This window comes from Protopterus annectens, chromosome 9.part0, assembly GCF_019279795.1.
Source record: "Protopterus annectens isolate FY-2018-M chromosome 9.part0, PAN1.0, whole genome shotgun sequence".
NCBI lineage: Eukaryota > Metazoa > Chordata > Ceratodontiformes > Protopteridae > Protopterus > Protopterus annectens.
In genome coordinates, this window is record NC_056743.1 from 399,746,218 (window position 1) to 399,762,840 (window position 16,623).

Genomic DNA, 16,623 nt, shown 5'->3' on the forward strand with positions numbered 1-16,623 from the left:
TCTACCTGCAGGCTTTTATAGATACTTGCATAGTACATCTTTTCTGAGATTTAAGAAAAATATACACTATAGGGAAATAGACTTTTTGGACATTACACTTTAGAAAAAATACTATAGGAGTCCTTGCAACCACGTTGTGTAAGAAAATGGTAAAAAAATGTACATATTTAGCTAGAGATAGTATGCATCCCAACTTCATATTTAGTAATAAAAATCAAATGGTTTGTGTTTGTAGATTAAACACAGACATTATGTAAACTCAATCAGAACAAATGGAAGACTGACTTCTGTAATAAAGTTTATACTAACAATATTGTACAGCATGTTAAAAATAATAATTTGAAAGACATGATATATATATATACATATATATATATATATATATATATATATATATATATACACACACACACACACACCTATTTTTTCTAACACTAGCAATATGCCAGTTAAACGGATGAAACAGAGGGATAATGCTTGCAGATGTTTTAACATATGATCGTCAAACAAAAAATGTCAAAGATATTAGAAACTTTTGGCTCATTGTTTCTCCAGTTCCAGAGCTTAAAGATATTTATGAAGCAGGACCGACAGTTATAAAAGGAATGCCACTTTAAAGAACAAACTTTGTTATAAGGAACAAGTGAAAATAACAGAACAGATAATAAATAACAGAAAAGGAACATGTAAGTGTAATAAATGTACCTTTTACAAATACATGTATGCAGAAAAAATGTATAGTTCATCCATTAACAGGAAAAACATTTTATTTACAAGCTAGTGGCAATTGTGATTATAAAGATATAGTATACATGATTAAATTCTGTAAATGCCCTGCTTTCTATATAGGAAAAACAATCAAAAATTTAAGGAAAGAATTTGTAGCCATATATCAGAAATAAAAAGAAAATTAATAATGCTTTATACAGACACATTTTACATATATACACACGCCTTTAAATTTGTAATTTTATATGAAACTCCAACATAGGGGAGGTGATAAGAAAAATGTGACTGAAAGGCCTGCAACACAAGAAGCACTGCTCTTATCTCCGGGATATTGACATGCAAATTGGCCTCTAATGGGGACCAAATGCCTTTGACCATCTTGCCCAGATAATGCCCCCCACCCCATCTGGGAGGCATCCATGGTCATTATGGCTGTGGGCTCTGGAAAGACAAAAGGACGGCCGTGCAGAATTTGGAATGTACCCACCAAAGAAGATCCGTTTTGCAACAATTGGTGATTAGAATTTGATCTGAGCGGTTGATGAAGGATAGATGACTGGGAAGCTAGTAGCCATTGCAGTATTCTGATATGTAACCTGGGTAGTGATGCTAGAGTTATAGAAGTTGCCATCAACCGTAGAGCTTACAAGACCAGTAGAGTTGGAACCCTCTTTCTGCAGGTTATCTTTTGAACTTGTACCACTATTCTCTGATGCCTTTCTGGAGGAAGGGATGCTAGTGTTTGAGTATTCAGAATCACCCCTATAATTTCAAAATTTTGTGCTGGGGTTGTATGCAACTTTTTTTAGATTTATTGTGCTCCCCAGGTGGAAGCAGATGTCAAGGGTGTAATCTCTGACTACCATTAATTGATGCTCAGTCAAAGCAGCTTCGAGCCAGTCATCCAAGTAAGGAAACACTTGGAATCCTTGCAGTCTCAAGTGAGCTGGTACTATTGCCATGCATTTGGTGAACACCCTGGGGGCTGTGGTGAGACTAAAAGGCAGTACTGTGAATTGGTAATGACTGGCTCCCAGGTATAATAGATAACATAGGGCCTACCCCCTCTTTTAAGAAGCGAGGAGGAATCTGTTTCTCATAATTTCTGTCCCCATCCTACTTACCCCTCTTCCTCATCCTCATCCTCCATCACTAAAGCTGCCTCATGACATTCTTTAATGCAGTGATTTATTGTAGTAGAAGTAGGAAAGGCAGTAGGTGTGGCAGCTGTCTTAAGGTGTTTTTGAAGAATATTTGTTTGAAGTGGTAGCTCCAGGTTTGGGTTTTTGAAAAGACTCTGCTGAATGGTCAGAATGATCCATTACAGTTGGCATTTTAATGGTGTTTGAAATGACTGTCATTATGGCCATTAGTATATAGATTTGTTTTAATATGTGCTTAATTTATCAACAGTTGTGAGTAGAAATGTGGTTAAAAGCTTTGCTGGAATAAAGTGAATAGTTAACACCTAACCAAAATTGTTTTGCTTTGTTGGTTGCAAATCTTTGCTAATAAAGTAGATGATTGATAGCTAGTCAAAATTCCTTTGCCTTGTTTAAATGTTACTTTTGTTTTGGTGAAAAATAATGCCTGTACTTGACTGAATCATCTAGTTAATATTATTTTCCCTGCCTTTGAGTTTCAAGGTAGCAGCCAACTGAGTACTTGTTGATTAGAGCTTGCAGTGTGAAAACTGAGATATTGTTATAAAAGCCAAAAAAAGTTATTTGGGTAATATTCAGTTTGTGGCTAGTAATTAAACTGACTGGATGCTAGCAAAGAAGAAATCTGGAAAATACATGGGTAGATTGACCAGAAAAGAAGAAATACCTCTGACTGGGAAGGATATCACAGCTGTTTAGGAAAAAAGCAGGTGAAGTTGCAGCTTTAGGAGGAAGATAGAAAGTCAAATGACCAAAGGCTAGAACAAATAGAAGCTTTAAGTCGTCATTCAGATGACCTGATGAAACTGCAGAAGTCCGAATGCAATGAAGGAAAGATTAAACATAATGTTTCTCAAGAAGAACTGTTTCAAAAAGCAGTAGAGTTAGAGTATGCACAGAGAACCTGAGATTTTTTTGCTGTACTAGAGAAACTGGAACAAATAGCATTAATTTTCTGAAAGTGCAAATAAGCACAGCAGGATTTGTAATTTAGGGGACGCATCATGTGTGTGCAGCAAATCGGGCTATCAGAAAGCAGCAGAGACCTCTATTAATAAAGATGCAATCACACCAGCAGAACAATGCAATTCCTGACAAAACTGTGTTAGCAAGAAAAAGGTCTAAAATTTGGGGATACCAGAGTGCTTGTGGAAAGAAGCAAGTTTATCCTGTTGACCAGGAGGTGTTGAGAGGCAGGTGTAAGATTCAAGTTGCTATATCCACCTGTCTTCAGAATAATTTACCCTGGATGATCAAAGGTGTTTGTGGATTGTTCCATTATTCCAAAGGAATATGCTTACATGAGAGAAAAAAGACCAGGTGCTGACTAGATAAAGCAGGAGTAGCTTGAACTCAAACCAGAGACCAGTGTTGGGAGATCAGGATGCTTAGAAAGAAGACTTAACAGCAGAGTAAAACTAGCAAATAAATGTGAACTAATAAAGCATCAATTTCAGGTATAGTTTAGTAGTGAACTGTGGTTTTGTAAGAAGTAGATAAAGTCAGTAAGCTGTTTATGTTAAACTGGTGGGTGAACTGTTTAGGAGGACACTGACTGGTCTGAAGAAGTAACTGCAAGTAAAAGGCGTTGCTCTTAAAATGTATAAAAAAAAAATCCTGATATAAATTGCTTGTTATTTTGTAAAGTAGCTCTTTGTATTATGTTATGGTATGTTAATTGTGAGATGGGGTTAGTTTATCGGTGACTGCTTTACATACTGGTGATGTTAAATTCAGAAAATACTCTTGTAGTAGAAGTAACGTTTCAGGCCCTACATTGTAATGAGAAAAAATGTTGGAACAAAATACATTAATGGTAATATAATTCATCTTTGACTGCTGGAGGGAAATGTAAATGTGTATTGATTTATAGGTTCATAGGCTGGTACTGGGCTATCTGCCCGAAGGCATATATTAGCCCAGCCACGTTGTGTGGTATTCACCGCCCCTTTAGTAGTTCCCTAGACCCTTGTACTAGCAGCCCCTATCTAGTAGTGCTGTTGGTGTGATCCCCGGTGTGAACTTTGTTACCCATCCACTCATCAAGGTTCCTCTTGAAGAGTGATAGTGAGGGGCTCTGTCTTATGTAGATCGGGACCCTGTTCCATAGTAAGGGAAGTCTCTGCGAAGGGAATCTATCCCTCCAGCATGTTCTATTCATTGTTGTGTTGAGGTTTATATCCCTAGGCGTGTATACGAGTAGATTTGGTTTTGCTAAGATGGAGCATGTTCAACAATTCTGGGTTGGACATGGCTCTGTATGTTAGACAGAGATCGCCTCTGAGAAAGCGGTATGCAACAGAGAACAGTCTTAGCTTTTTCAATCATGCTGCATACGGCAACTGTTTGAGGCCAGTAATCCTCTTGGTTAGGTACCTCTGTGGTCTCTCCAGCTGCTGGAGATGTCTAGCCAGGTACATTCCAATTGGTGCATTGTACTCAATAATGGGTCTGATGAGGGAAGAGTAGAGGGGCACCATTACATCCTTAGATTTTGATGCGAACCCTTTCGTGGTCAGATGGGTCACATAGAAGGATTTTCTAACCACTTTGGCAACATGGTTATCAAAGGAAAGCTGACTATCTACTTGGGTCCCTAGATCCCTTATTTCTTCTTCATATTTCAGGGGATTACCTCCTATGTTGTAGTTTGCAGGTACTCTGTTTTTTCCAAAGGGGATTACTACGTATCTTTTTGCATTTAGCTTGAGACCATGGCTTTGACACCATGCATCAGTCTCATTTAGGCCCTTCTGGAGGATCTCCATGTCGGCGAGGACTCTATTATAGCACCCAGTTTGTAGTCGTCCACAGACTTAGTCAGCCACAGCCCTTCCATGCTTGCCTGTACTTCTGAGAAGTATATGCCAAACAGGAGGGGCCCCAGGACAGAGCCCTGAGGCACACCACTCGTTACTGGTGTGGATTTGGACATAGATCCCGCTACTCTTACTTTATGGGATCTGTCTGAGAGCCAGTTTGTGATCCATCTTGTGACGTAAGGGTTTATGCCCAGGCTGGTGAGCTTATCAATAATACCTGAATGGGGAATGGTGTCAAATGCTTTAGCAAGGTCAAGGTAAGCCGTGTGTACCTCCTTTCCCTTATCTATAGCCTGAGTAACTGTCTCAAAGAAATCCACCAGGTTCAGGAGGCAATATATATTATGTAGAGAATTAAAAAATACTTTCCCATGTCTTTCTAAAGGTAGATGTCTGTATTAATGTTCTTGTTTAAGTTATAGGAAATGTTTTTTGTAAGTATGAAGGCTTAAAAACAAATGGTGAAAAACTTGAACTATGGTAGTACTTTCTTGCATTTTTTCCCAATTAACTCCAGCTTTGGCTAAAAGTCTATCAGCTTGCAGGTGCAGGCTGTTAATCATGAGAGGTCTTAATGTAAGTGAAATCTGTGAGGCACAATGTGATTAACCTTGAAAGGCAAAGTGGTAATAGTTCAATTAAGATAAAAAGTAAAAAAATAAAGTTTGAAATTGTTGGAAGTGAATAGTTGTACAAGGAGTTGCCTCTCCAGGAGTCTTATTTATTTAAGATTAGGCAATCTACTTTTTTTCTTAAGATCAAAAATGAATGTTTACTGAAATAATGCAAGTTGTTTTTTACATGTGGGAAGCAAGTTTACTTAGGAACAGATGGCAGTCTGCATAAGTGTGAAGCCTGACTTTAACGTGTGCATTAGCATGGTTAACCTTAACATCAGCATAATGTCCTACTTGTAGTGTTGGACCTCATTTTGGAAAGTGAACATTTGTTTGTTTTCTGTGAATTAAAATGAGATGAGGGTTTGAAAATGTGTAATTATTTTTTTTGGAAGTCTGGGAAAATGCAACATGGGTTCAAATAGAGATGGAAAAAACAAATGCATACAGTATCAACCTGCCAGTCATTAGTGTGTACATATAAGCTGCAAGATGGAAACGCATTCAAAAGAGCTGCCATGTATAGTATGTGGGAATAGAAGCTTTTTATCAGAATGGCTGCTGTTAGTAATAACATGGAATGTAAATGTCGTTACAAGCATAGACAAAAAATTGAATTATATTAAGAAGTGTATGGTGCAAATAATATTACAGTGGACATATTTGGATAAAAATATACACGTATAATAGAAGATTTTGAGATGGGCATTCAGTGGAATATCAGGCCAAAAAGAAAAGTAATGATTCTGACTGTGACAGGGACCCACTACTGGTAGCAGAGGAGAAATAGGGCAGTAATGGTAGGTTTGTGGTAGCAAGGATTCATATTAGCATGCGAGGGCGATTACACTAGCATTCCATCAAAAACTACTGCTGTGGAGCTTAACAGAGATTTGGGGTTAATAAACTTTCAGCATGGAATATTATTTGTGGATGCTGACAGGAACTGGATTTGCAGTAGTGAGGATGTGTTAGAGATACATAAAAAGGAAAATATAATGAGAGGGTAGATTTACAGGAAGTATGGAATTGGTATGGAAGATGAAAATTCAGTAACAGAATTTATATATTCCCAAGATGCAGTAACTGAGGTGGATTGGATAGAAGTTATATTTTACAGGAGCATATCTAACTTATTGAAGGCTTTGCGATTTGATTTTTACTGGTGTATGACCAGATATAACTAAGATGAAGATGTAGTGTAATGATGTAAAAATGTGACATTGGTAGTTTCCTTTTTATTAAAACGAGAGGAGTTTAAGGAATGGATAGTGGCACAGTTTATTAGGAATATAGAAATTACTTTGGATGCGATGGCTGTTTTGAAGGATTAAATGAAAATTATTTTAAATGCGTGGCAAAAGAATGGGTAAAAAAAAAATAAAAAGGAATTATTTGGAGGATTTGACAAAGGTTAAGCTATTGTTGAACTAGAGGAACAACTGCTGAGTGCTAAAGGAAAAATTAGGAGTATTTCAACAGTATGCAGGAGTCTAGAAAATCTGCTGTTAAGCAACCATTTTTGGTAATTGCTCTAGAGCACAAAAGCAATTAGTACGATGACTGGGCAGTAGAAAGAATTGTAACCAAATGTAGAGTCTATGACAAGAAAAATAACCAGATATGTTATAATAGGATTAGACATGCTTCGGAAAATGTATAAAAATTTGCTGAATAGTGGAGAAACCAAGAAAAGGCACAAGTGGAAATATTTATGGAAAACTGTTATGCCAAGCTTAGAGGAAGGTGAGACTCAACAATTGATGGCCAGGACAGGAAGGGATGAGAGGAAAACAATGCTATGTAATTATTCAAATGTTAAGTCACTGGGAACAGATGGTATTCCTGTAGATATTTGGAAGTTGGAAGGAAGAGTGTGAAAAAGTTATGGAGGCCTTTGTTTAATTGTATTTTAAAAGGAGGAAAGTTCTGGTATCTTGGGGGGGGGGAGCAATGGTGGATTTTATTATTGAAAGGCAGTGAAAATCCTTCATTACCGGCTTTGTATAGACCCATTTAAGTTTTAAACCATGAATGTAAAGTGTTTGTTTATATTAGCTAAGTGAATATCAACGACATTACCAAAATTTGTTGATATGGATCACTGTGGCTTTCAGCAGGGGGAGGCAAGCATTTGATAAGATTAATAGAACGGTGATGATCCAGAAGGAAGCAAAGTGTAAGAAAAGATTGCTGCTGTTGGCAAATCTTGATGTAGGGAAAGCATTCAGTAGGGTTTGCTGAGATTTAGTGAGCAGGGCAATAGAAGCATTTACATCCCCTGATAGAGCTCCTCTCCTTTCTGGCAGACTGTGTTTGCACAAAGGAACAATGTAAGCATGTCCTTCCCCCCTGTTTGCATTAGATTTAGAGCCTTTAGGAAAGGAAGTAAGAGATTCACATATTCAAGGATATAACTGGTGTGATAATCAAAAAAAGTTAGCATTATTTGCAGATGATATCACTTTGATCTTTAAAAATCCAGAAAGGGATATTTCAGTGTTGTAGAACATTTTGAGACTATTTCATATCTTTTTAGGGTATAAAATAAATTTTAACATAAAACAGTAAAGTAAGGTGTGCACCCATGCATGAAATGGTCCAGCAATACTCATACTTTCACAAAGACATAGTCTGAGGAAGTTTTTAGGTGTATGGATTAAAACTGATTTTGTTATCACAGATTTAAGGATATGTGGGAAGAAAATAAACAGAAAATAATAAGAAATTGGAAAGTCTTCATTATGGATAGAAGCACTGAAAATATTAGTTTCTTTAGGCTTGCGTGTAGATCAGGCATATTTTTATCAACTCACCAAGAAGTTGTGGATGACTAAGAGATAGTTTACTTGGAGGACAAGAGTTAGTGGAATAGGCTGAATCTCCCCATAGGGTAGCTCTAAACCACAGCTGCCCTATTTTAAAGGACACTTTAAAGATGTAAATGTAGCCAGTCTGGTGATGTAGAGAGATAAAGCTCCGACAACAGCCCAGTTGACCGGGTTAGATTAGCAACTCGGTAGACTGACATAGTGACAGGGGAGGATGGGTTTGACCATCCGGGGGGGGGGGTGGCTGCATGGGTGTTCCTGTCAGTGATTTCTGGCGGAGGCACTGACATAGGAGGCGTAGTCTAAAGAGGGGGAAAGGTCATGTCATGGCTGAGGTGCTGCAGAGGCAGAGTGATGCACCACCTGTCTACATTGCATGCACACTTGCCTGTCCCGGAGGCATGTCCATGCAACCATACAGGTGGAGAGGAACAGGTGGGCACTGGTATAGTTCTTAGTTGAGTATTGAATACAAAATTCTGTTAAAAACAGTGTAATTAGAAGGTTGTGCAAAATAATGTTGTATAACTGAAGAATTAATCAGACGAGGTTAGAAAATATTGGGAAAAGAGAATAAAAAGTAAAACTAAAAAAGGAAAAATGGGAAGAAATGTGGAGAACTTCCAAGTATTCAAGAAAGTCCATCAGGTTTAGGATTTTTGTGTTGTGTTTCCATTTTTTATACCTCCAAGTAGGCTATATTGGATTTATTTCTAAGGTAAATAGCAAATGTTGAAGATGTGATAGGAAAGCAGATGTTGGAAGTGTGATGGGTAAACAGAGTAAACTGGGAACGTTTTTTTTTTTTTTTTTTTTTCGTTAATGTGACTAGTTGGATTTTAAAAGTTCTCTGCAGAGTACTTTGCCATAATTGTTGGTGGAACAAATGGTAGCAATTAAGGGTAGTAACTGAAAGTTCTTTCTTACCTTCACAGGCGATATGAACAACACCAAAGGAATCTGTGTTTCTCAACTACAAATTTCTTAATTGTTTGTAGGGATTTATTTTTAACTGCATAAATATAAACTAAAAAAAACACTTATTTATTGAACTCGTACCTCTCAACTGTACAGATTTTTGCAGAATGTCCAGATTTTTGCCTCATATTTTTGGTCTGTTTTTCATAAAATTGTGGTTTTCTAGCAAATTAGTGACAAATAATTGAAGACTGAAGTTAAACAATAAATGAGCTTCAGACTTCATACCCTTCAGAAAATTCATGCTAATGCACAACCCATTGTTCTCTCAACTTTCTAAGTTTGTAAAAGCAATTTTTAAAAATCATCTCTATTTTATGGCCTTTGTCCCACTTTTTATTAATAGGGCAATTAATATATCTCACAGCTGCCAAAGGTGGATTTGGAAAGTGAAGAACAATGAGTAGAAACACCAAAAAGCACCACCATGGACGATTAATCTTTTAATGAGACACAGTACAGATCCCCTCAGTTTAGTACGATAAGCACTTTTGGAATTATCTGGTGAAGGATAATTCCGAAAGCGCTTATCGTATTAAACTGAGGGGATTTTATCGTGTCTTATTTTATTTGTTCTGTGTCTCATTAAAAGATTAATCGTCCGTGGTGGTGCTTTTTGGTGTTTCTACTCTCTTTTTATTAATGGTCTTGTCCAGATTTCATGCTGTAAGAGGTTGAGAGGTATGATTGAACTTGATGAATGCAAAGCATATGCCTTATATCAATTGCATCATTATGTGTAATGTAATTTGGGGTGCCTAATACTACTTACTGTAATGTACAGCAAAGTAAAAAAAAAAAAATTAGAGGGCATAATTTTCTGCAGTAGAATGCCTGGAGCAACTCCCCTATTTAGCCTTATCTTATTGAAAAGGACTGAATAGGGAAACTGTTCAGGCACTCTGCTAGTCTCTCTTGAATTTCAAACTTTTTTTTTATGTCGTTATACCTGAGGTGAAAGTGCTTTTGCCCCCAGAAGATCGCTGTCTGGTCACGCCCTCTGCATCCACAGATTAGGAAAGGCGTAGCCATCAATTGTGAAAGCACAGGGGTTTTTTTAATGTTATTTACCCATGACAGTCAATATTTTATGGGAAAATTAGTAGAACTGCAAGACACTCTAAACGAACCCCACCTAAAGGTAGAAATGGAATGCAAATACTGCATTCCATTTTGTGCCTTTTGAATATGATCTGTTACAGCTAACAGTCTCCACAACACCCATGACACATAGCAACACCAGTGTCTCACCCACCAAACTCAATTGGCGTAACACTCAAAAAAACAAGTTTTCTTGTTATTGGAGACTCGATAGTGAGACACACGGATGTCCCACTCACCAGGTTGGACAAGGAGAAAGTCATGGTCAACTGCCTTTCTGGTGCCAGAATTCACCAAATCACACATGCAGTCAGGTCTCTTAGCAACAAGTACCGTTATGACTCTGTTATAGTTCATGCTGGTGTGGATGACCTGAGACGTACCTCATTGGACAATATGAAGAGAGACATGGTCGCGCTCTCTGTGTCCCAGGCAGGTATGCCACTAGCCATGAGCAGCATACTACTCTCACCTAGAATGATGCCACAGTATAAACAAAAAATGATTGATTTCAATAATTGGCTTAATATTTGGTGTCATTCTACAGGGATCCAATTCTGTCTGCATGGAAAGCCATGGTCGACAAACCTCACTGTTTTGCCAGAGACTGTTTGCACCTGGCACTTCTAGGCTTTGGGCTGTTGGCAAAGGCTCTTGGCTCACCCATAGTGCCTTTTTTAAGCAAGGTCTCGAAAACATTACCAACATGAAATTAACCAGTCAGAACAAAATAAGAGTCATGCTGCTAAGTGCTAGGAGCTTAAACCAAAGCACTGCTATCACTAGAAGATGTAGATGTCTGTGCAGTCACATAAACCTGGCTTAAGGCCTCAGAGTACCCCGGCCCTGCAAGGCTACAATGCCTTCCACACCTTTAGATTGAAAAGGAATGTGTGAAAATCAAAGTGAGGCAGTGTTTCAATCTATATTAGAGATCTGTTCACCTCGCGTCTAGGTAGACTGGACAACTCCATGGAGTTATTCCAGGTTATATTGAGTAAGACCCCCATTCAAATCCTGTCTGGTTATAGATCCCCCTTCATAGGTCACAACACTCACAAAGCCTACTTAACCAAACTGAAGACAATCCAAATTTTACCAAACACACTGGTTATGGGAATTTCAATTATCCCGCCATCAGCTGGGAAACTTACTCTAGCCCAAACTCACTAGCATAAAATTCCTTGACTTTATAAATTCAAATGCCCTGGAGCAAATTGTCCGTACCCCAGCAAGAGGAACCAAATATTCTAGATCTGGTCCTCACCAAGATGTTAAACAGGTGCACTGCTGCAACGTTTGGACTCTCATTAGTTAAAACTGACTACAAGTCAGTCACCTGCGAACTGACACTAACACCAGAACTCACATAGGGTGAAATCAGATTAAAAACTTCACCAAGGCAAAGTATACCCTCCTAGGTGAAGGTATAACTGCATTCCAAGCCCCACCCCAGACTGAAAGTGCTAACCATGCTGAAGCTTACACTTAAGCCCTGTACAATCACTTGCATAAGTATATAAACTCGGCTGTACCTAACCGAATCAAAGCCAGAGCCCCAAGTAAAATCAAGCTGCCATGGTGGACTTCCAGGATCAATAAACTCTACAATAAAATGCAAAACATTGCTGTCCAAGAAAACAAAGACAAGGACCCAGCAATGGAAAAGTACCCTCCTCAGCCTTAACAGGCAAATAAGACAACTTGTCTAATCGTCCAAGAGCTCCTTTGAGAGAAACCTAGCAAGTACTGCCAAGGATAGCCATAAGGCCTTTTACAGCTATGTACATAACCTAAAGGGGTAGAACCCAAGCATGTGCATAACTGGTGGCCAATGGTATCCCACACACTGACCCCACAGAGATAGCGAACCAGCTAGTAGATAGATTTGGTGGAAATTCCACTCCCTTATCCCCTCCTAATTTACAACAAACCCCCCACCACACCTTACTATGAGCAGGTCCTCAAAGCTCTGTCCAAGGCAAAGAACATGGCCTGGATGGGATCAGATGGCATCCCAGGCTGTCTTCTTAAATAGGCCAAAACATGAACTAGCATCACCAGTAAGTATCCTTTTCAATCATAGCCTAACCACAGGGTGTGTTCCTACAGAATAGAGAACAGCTACAGTTATCCCCATCCACAAAGGTGGCCTATCAACAGACCCCATGGAATTACAGACCCATAAACCTGACTAGCCTCATTTGTAAGGCCATGAAATGTATCATTATGGACCTCATAAATAAAGACGTATGTGAACTCCAAACCCTGGACCCTACCCAATTTGGCTTCGTAAAGGGCAGATCCTGCCTTTTAAATCTGGTGGATTTCTTTCAAAATGTGACCAAGGCCATTGATAAGGGCAAATCTGTGCACACAGCATACCTCCACTTGGCAAAGGATTTTGACACAATTCCACATTCAGGCAGTACCGATAAACTTAAACTGAATGTAAACCCCTTTGTTGTAAGATGGGTTGCCAACTGGCTCACAAACCAGACACACACTATCAAAGTGGGTGACTCCACATCAACCAGCAGACCTGTTACCAGCGGGGTGCCACAGGGTCAGTACTGGGACCCCTACTTATTTGGTATATACTTCTCAGAAGTTCAGGTCAAAACTAAAGGGTTGTGGCTGACCAAGTTTGCAAACGACTGCAAACTAGGTGCAGTCATTGAATCACCAAATGATGTCTGTATACTCCAGGATGGTCTCACACAGACCAACGACTGGTGTCTTAGTCGTGGTCTCAGACCGAATGCAAGGACATGCATCATCATTCCCTTCGGCACAAGCAATGACCTTTCACACTGTCATATCAGTAACAATACCCCAAGTACTCATGAAGTGGTAAGGGACCTGCGATCACAGGTTGCTGCGACCTCAACTTCGGCCACCACGTGTCTGCTATTTTAAGGAATGCTTTCCATGTAGCACACTTGATTAGTAAAGACATTGCCTCAAGAGCAAAAGAAGTTATAACCCCCCTATACTCAGCACTTATCCGGCCCATAATTGAGTATAATGCCCCATTTGGTATGTACCATACTAAGTATCTACAGCAATTAGAGAGACCTCTGAGGTTTCTAACAAAGAAGATGAGGGTCTCCAGGATGTGCCTTACACAGACCGACTAAAATCTGCTTCACTATACTCTGTATCATATAGACTTCTTATGGGGAACTTGTTCCTGGCCTACAGAGCAACCCAAGACCTGAACCTAATGAACTTGCATATCCATAAATCAAATGGGTGCAGGGCTACCCATTCCAGGGACTTAAATAGGACATGCTGAAAGAACGGATTTATCTCCCAGTGACTGCTACATCTTTGGAACAGGCTACCAATTCATGTGAAACAGAGCACCTCTATGACACTATTCAGCCTGGATGAGTGGATGGGGCACATGAATTGGTAGCCTGTTCCAAAGATGTAGCAGTCACTGGGAGATAAATCCGTTCTTCCAGCATGTCCTATTTAAGTCCCTGGAATGGGTAGCCCTGCACCCATTTGATTTATGGATATGCAAGTTCATTAGGTTCACCACAACCCTCCTGGACATGGGCAGTCATCACTAAATGCAGTCTTTGGTATTGACTAGTACTTTGCATTGGGTTGAAACAGCTAGGCTTAAAATGACCTGTGGGTCGATAGCCTAGTAATCTCCTATGATTCTTAAGATGGCATATAGGGTCTGAATTGCCTAGACATAGTAAGGTCTGGCTAAGTTTAATGCTGCTGTTGGCCAGATAAAGAAATTACTAGGAAATGCAAATCAAAATCTAAAACATCATTAAAAAAAAAAAAAGAAAAACTTTTGAATATTGTGAAGAAAATAAAAGAACTGGTGGTGGGATCTTTAGAAAAGGGAACATATTTATTTGACATAAATGGAATTTGTGGGAATAGTACAAACAGAATAATGTACTCAGGAGGAGAAGTGAGGTGTAAAGGAATTCAGCAATTGAACAATTTATATAATTTTGCAGTGAATGAAACGTGTTAAGGAAATATATTGAGCAAGAATAAAAATGGAAACAGTTATACTTTTTCTTTCCAATTAATGTATGTGATCTCATGATGTGAATTAAAATAAGAGATGTTTAAAATGCTATATATGGCTTTCCCTATCTCCTTGACTATAGCATGGGATGGTGGTGGTTTCTGTTTTATAGGTTTGTAGGTAGTTACTAGGCATACAATCCAGGAGACCACTGAGGCACTCGCCCCATTTTTTCTAATTTTTGTAGAGCACTTTCTGGTTAGGTGACTAGAGCAGAGTCACACAATAGGCAAATGGAGGCTTAAGGAATTAAACTGACCTCTAGAGCAGTTCACAGCCTTAATCTTCTAACTGTTAGACATCCTGAGTGTCGTCATGGCAGTAAGTTTTATGTCAGAAATGATCCATAGGAAATGTTTACATCTGCTTATGTGATGGCTTATTTAGGGCTATCTGATTTGGAAAGATGAGAAAAATACTCCATTGCACAATCTAGGTCAAGATAGTATGCTTGCTTGTTTATATTTTGAACAACTTGTATGAGCTGTGGTGAATTAAAAGTTTTTTTTTTAATATGTCCATATAGAATGTGTGTGCTTTACTGACAATGCTCGCATCACTTTTGTCAGATGCTAGAATGTGGTCACTGAAATTGTCAGCTAGTCACTCAATCTCTGGTATGTTACCAGAAGCAAAAGTTCAGATCCAGCCAGGAATTCTTTCCCTACCAGAGACTTCATCAGGGCTTGCATAAGTAAGGCTAAATGACCATGTCCTAGTAGGTGAAGAGCAGGGTGGGAGTACTTATCCAGAGCATACTGTCAATTGGTGGTGATGTTGCCATTTTATGTTTGTCAGCCTTTTAAGTCTATCTTTTGGTATAGCGTTTTAAGTCTCTGGTGGTTTATAAATGGTATCAAATGCTAGATGTTTTGTAGTATGTAAATAGTGCCAAATGCTAGCTGTTTTATCGTATTCACTTTTACTGACACATTTAGTGAATCTTAGTCTTCAGCATGTGGAAGTTGTAATTTTACCTGTATGTATGGTAAGATCATCCTTTGACGTATGGCAGCCTCTGTGTATATTATAAGCTGGATGTGCTAGTTCGGAGTTTGATATATGAGGAAGTCGCAATGTTTTAGAGAGAGAGTTCCTAAGTGAGTGCTCAGCTCGTATTGTTACAAGTACCACATCCATTAATATGGACTCTCTTAAGTCACTGACACCGGTGCCACCTTGGAGCAGCTGAAACAGGGAAGCAGCTGTTGGGACAGAGGTGGCCCCTACAGATCCAAGCAATTGCAGGCCAAGCAGCCTCACTAGCATTGTGTGCAGAGTTATTGTGATGCATCTTAGCAGAACTCATTCATGCAAACATGGACAAATTAACTGATCTAGATTCTGGTCAGTTTGGTTTTGTGAAGGGCAGTTTCTGTCTGCTGAACCTACTAATCTACTTTGAAAAGGTTGCAGAGGCCGTGGACAGTGGTTACTCAGTGCACACAATTTGGCCAATGCTTTTGACACTATCACACCTGCTGGTATTTGTACAAAATCAGGCAAACTTAATATAACCCCCTTTGTTATCCACTGGATTTCAAATTGGCTAATATAACCTATCTCAGACTGGGAAAGTTGCTGGTAGCTTCATTGAATGTAAAACTGTAACTAGTGGGGTCCTGCAGAGATCAGTGCTGGGCCCTCTCCTGTTTGGTATATATTTTGCAGAAATCCAGTCCAATATCCTAGAAGTGTGGGTGACCACATTTGCGGATTACTGCATGTGGGGCAGTCTTACACACTCATCCAGTGATACTAAACCGCTCCAGCAGTGGTTGGTATATGCACATATCTGGTGTACTGAAAATGATCTCAAGTTAAATACAAAAAAGTGCAGCATAGTAGCATTTAGTAAAAAAAGGCTGATCCCACCTCATAAGCTTTAAATTGTACTTCTCTTATGACCATGTCTGTCTGAAGAAGCCTGGATACTTGTGTACAATTCTTCCTCATTCGATCATCATGTTTCTACCATTGGGAGGGAATCCTTCTGCCCGGCCCAATTAAATTGCAAGGGAATAGCTTCATGATCCAAAGATCTCATTCTACCACTGTATTCTTCCCTTATCAGACTCGTCATCCATTGCTCTCGTGGTATGTATAAATCAAAACATATTGCTCGACTAGAAAGACCCCAAAGATACCTTAACAAGAAAATAAAAGACCTCAAATATTTCAGCCTTCCCGATAGATTAGCCAACTCTCATTATACTTTGTACCCTACAGGCTGCTCTGAGATTACCTGTGTCTTGCTTTTTGAGCCATGAAAGACCCGGTCCTATTTTACCTTCTCTTTCCTTGCAAAACCCGTGT

At 39.0% G+C, this 16,623-nt stretch overlaps 1 protein-coding gene across 1 annotated transcript in view; it reads left to right on the plus strand.

The window, feature by feature from the left end:
* Positions 1-16,623, plus strand: part of BIN3 (bridging integrator 3) — a 2,343,840-nt gene that overhangs the window by 540,957 nt on the left and 1,786,260 nt on the right. The gene's annotated exons all lie outside the window — the stretch shown is intronic.